The sequence below is a fragment of the Otolemur garnettii genome, unplaced genomic scaffold (assembly GCF_000181295.1).
Source record: "Otolemur garnettii isolate 467f Iridium unplaced genomic scaffold, OtoGar3 scaffold00104, whole genome shotgun sequence".
Classification (NCBI taxonomy): Eukaryota; Metazoa; Chordata; class Mammalia; order Primates; family Galagidae; genus Otolemur; species Otolemur garnettii.
The window spans coordinates 2,376,337-2,380,742 of record NW_003852499.1 but is presented as its reverse complement, the minus strand read 5'-3'; the positions used below and the strand labels follow the sequence as shown (position 1 = coordinate 2,380,742).

Here is a 4,406-nt window from a genome sequence, read left to right as displayed (position 1 = left end):
AAAAAAAATTTTTTTTTTCCTTTGGTTGGGCAGCGCCTGTGGCTCAAAAGGGTAGGGCGCCAGCCCCATATGTCAGAGGTGGCGGGTTAAACCCAGCCCCAGCCAGAGAAAAAGTTTCTTTGGGGGCCAGGTGCGGTGACTTACACTTATAATCCTAGCCCTCTGGGAGGCTGAGGTGGGTGGATTACTTGAGCTCACGAGTTCAAGACCAGCCTGAGCAAAAACGAGAACCCGTCTCTACTAACAAATAGAAAAACTGAGGCAACAGGATCCCTTAACCCTGAGTTGGAGTTGCTGTGAGCTATGATGTTACAGCACTCTACCTAGGGCTAGAGCTTAACACCATCAAAAAAAAAAATTTTTTTTTTTTTGGCTGGGTGCAATGGCTCACACCTGTAATCTCAGCACTTTGGGAGGCTGAGGCAGGAGGATCACTTGAGGCCAGGAGCTACAGACCAGCCTGAGCAAAAGTGAGACCCTGTCTTTAAAAAAGAAAGATTAGCCAGGTATGGTGGTGTGCACCTATCGTCTGAGCTACATGGGAGGCTGAGGTGGGAGAATCACTTGAGCTCTGGAGTTGACATCATAGTGAGCTATGATTGCACTGCTGCACTGCAGTAGTCACTGGGTGATAAATAGAGACTCTATCTCAAAAAAAAAAAACCCACAAAATTTTAGATATAATATACTATACTATCATGCCAAGATACACCTCCTACTGAAATGTAATTAGAACTGACATTATTGTCATGATTTTGGACATACCACCATCATACAATCTACTTACTAGATGGAATACTTCTTTTATTTTTTATCTCATCTTTATTTATTGGCATATGTGTACATATATATGTGTATATAAAACATGGATTAATATTCAAACTTAAATGTGGAATTACAGAATTTTAATTTTTTTTTTTTGAGACACAGTCTCACTATGTTGCCCTTCTTAGAGTGCTGTGTCATCACAGCTCACAGCAACCTCCAATTCTTGGGCTTAAGAGATTCTCTTGCCTCCGCCTCCCAAGTAGCTGGGACTACAGGGGCCCACCACAACACCCGGCTATTTTTTTTTTGTTGCAGATGTCATTATTGTTTAGCTGGCCTGGGCTGGGCTCAAACCCGCCAGCCTCAGTGCCTGTGGCCGGTGTCATAACCAGTGTGCTGCCAAGCCAGAATTTTAATTTTTGGGGGGGGGGACAGAGCCTCAAGCTGTCCCCCTGGGTAGAGTGCTGTGACATCACAGCTCACAACAACCTCCAACTCCTGGGCTCGAGCGAGTCTCCTGCCTCAGCCTCCCAAGTAGCTGGGACCACAGTTGCCTGCCACAATGCCCAGCTATTTTTTTGGTTGCAGCTGTCATTGTTTGGCGGGCCTGGGCTGGATTCGAACCCGCTACCTTAGGTGTATGTGGCTGGTTCCTTAGCCACTTGAGCCACAGGCACTGAGCCTAATTTTTTATTTTAAATGAAAGTGATTACTAGATGTATGAGATTTTCCTAATGGACCCACAGAGACAAAAATCATTCCATAGACAAGCTTAGCTTGGTTTCTACCATGTTTTAAAATTCAGAACATGATGCATTGAAAAAAAATTTTTTTTTTTTGAGACGGAGCCTCAAGCTGTTCCCCCCAGGTAGAGTGCTGTGGCATCACAGCTCACAGCAACTTCCAACTCCTGGGCTCAAGCGAGTCTCTTGCCTCAGCCTCCCAAGTACTTGGAACCACAGGTGCCCGCCACAATGCCTAGCTATTTTTTGGTTGCAGCCGTCATTGTTGTTTGGTGGGCCCGGGCTGGATTTGGCCACCCCAGGTGTATGTGGCTGGCGCCTTAGCCACTTGAGCCACAGGCGCCGAGCCTGAAAATTTATTGAAAAAAATCTCCAATATTGAAAATACCAGGCTATCACTCCAATATAGCAATGATAATGTCAAGCTGAATAACTGCTACATCATTTAAAATTGGGTGGCACCTGTGGCTCAGTGAGTAGGGCACCAGCCCCATATACCGAGGGTGGCAGGTTCAAACCCGGCCCTGGCCAAACTGCAACAAAAAAATAGCTGGGGGTTGTGGCAGGCACCTGTAGTTCCAGCTACTCGGATGGCTGAGGCAAGAGAATCGCCTAAGCCCAAGAGCTGGAGGTTGCTGTGAGCTGTGACACCACAGCACTCTACTGAGGGCAATAAAGTAAGACTCTGTCTCTAAAAAAAAAAAAAAAACATTTAAAATTCTCTATTACCCAGCTTATTGCAATATCTGATATCTGTAGGATCTCTTATCACCAGGAATAACTCTTTGTTAAATTTCACTGTTGGAGAGATTATTCCTCCTTCAATTTTTTCTTTTGTGTGTGTGTTCCCTGTGGATCGAGTGGTTTCCTAATCTAAAAGATGATTTCAGGATGTTTCTAATAGCTGTAATCATGCTAATGGCAGTGAGTTTACTTTATTAACTTTTAAAAATTACCACATATTTGAAACTCTAGCTTCCATTTAGTGAGAACTAGTGTGTCAGGCACTAACTCGTTTAATCCTCTTAATCACCCTATGTCATGAAGAAACTGAGGCTCAAAGAAGTTAAGTGACTTTCCCAGAATCACCCAGGTGATAACTGGTGTTACTAAAACCTGTTCTCAGCTCTTGCTTACTCCAAAACCGATGCCACGATGCACACACACTATAGAAAATTAGAAAATCCAAACAGCCAATACCAACACTCACCCACAGAACCATCACCTAAGCATAACTACTGTTTTGTTTTTTTTGAGGCAGAGTCTCACTTTGTTGCCCTTGGTAGAGTGCTGTGGCGTCACAGCTCACAGCAACCTCAAACTCCTGGGCTTAAGCGATTGTCTTGCCTCAGTCTCCCGAGTAGCTGGGGCTACAGGTGCCCGCCACGATGCCTGGCTATTTTTGTTGTTGTTGTTGTTATTGTTGTTGTTTAGCAGGCCCTGGGCTGGGTTTGAACCCACCAGCCATGGTGTATGTGGCCGGCACCCTAACCACTGAGCTACAGGTGCCACGCCAGCATAGCTACTCTTTATATTGTGGTGTATATCTTCCCATTTTTTCTATGTGTGTTTTATATGTAATTTTCTTTTCTAAAAATGGGGAAATTTTGATGTTTTATGGGGTTTTTTTGTTTGTTTTGTTTTTTTGAGACAGAGTCTGAAGCTATCGCCCTGGGTAGAGTGCCATGGTGTCACAGCACACAGCAACCTCAAACTCTTGGGCTTAAGTGATTCTCTTGCCTCAGCCTCACAAGTAGCTGGGACTACAGGTGCCCACCACAACACCCAGCTATTTTTTGGTTGTAGTTGTCATTGTTGTTTGGCAGGCCCAGGCTGGATTCAAACCTGCCAGCTCTGGTGTATGTGGCTGGCTCCCTAGCTGCTGAGCTACAGGCGCTGAGCCTATAGCTTAATTTTTTCATGTCCTGTTGTTAAATATGTAGCAAATACAATTGGCGTTTTAGAGCTGGAATTTGAGAGAGTATGTAAGCTAACCTCATTTTGGTTATGAAAAACTGATGTTCAGGGAGGTAAAAGGACTCAAAAGTTACGTGGCTGGGCAGGAAACCAGGTGTCCAGACTCCTAGTCCAGTTTCTCCCCCTACCTTCCCTTTGGTAGTCCTGTAAGCTACAGATATAGGTGAATCATAAAAGGCAAAACTCCCAGTATACAAATGTCCAAGACCTCCATAGTAGGCACAGTTGATGGGCACTATAGACTGGTATGGATAGTAGCACTGAGGCCTATAGGAAGACAGAAATTCTCCTCTCCTGGAACGTACCTTGAGCAAGGAAGTGGACAGCTTGCAGGCCCTGCTCTCCTAGGCAGCCATAGGCAGAGTTCAGAAGCAGGCTCCCTACCCTCCCACTACCCCTATAAATACGCTAGCAGGTGCAGAGTGACAGCTCCCCTATGGTGGAAAGGGGCTCCCCTGTATGAAAGCCAAGCCCACTGAAATTTGGCTTTACCCTATGGCCTGAGTCTATTTACAACTCCAAGCCCTACCCACCCAGTGCTTCCCACTCCCTCTATCAGCCCTTGAAACCCAAGTGCCTAAGCTCCCATCTCTCACCTACAAGACTGCCCAATCCTGGTCTTTGAGCAGGAGGGCACCTGTAACACCCCCAAATACATCCATCCATGCATGATACAGTCTCTCCCAGCTGTCAGGAGGTCCTTCCAGGTCCATCTTAGTTCCCCTTCTATGTAACCCAAGGGAAGTTTCTTTATTTTTCTTTTTTTGTTTGAGACAGAGCCTTAAGCTGTCCCCCTGGGTAGAGTACCGTGGCATAGCTCACAGCAACCTCCAACTCCTGGGCTCAAGCGAGTCTCCTGCCTCCGCCTCCCAAGTTGCTGGGACCACAGCCGCCCACCACAACACCTGGCTATTTTTT

The 4,406-nt window shown here is 45.9% G+C and overlaps 1 protein-coding gene across 1 annotated transcript in view; it reads left to right on the top strand.

The window, feature by feature from the left end:
- Window positions 1-4,406, top strand: part of LTBR (lymphotoxin beta receptor) — a 10,232-nt gene that overhangs the window by 2,489 nt on the left and 3,337 nt on the right. The gene's annotated exons all lie outside the window — the stretch shown is intronic.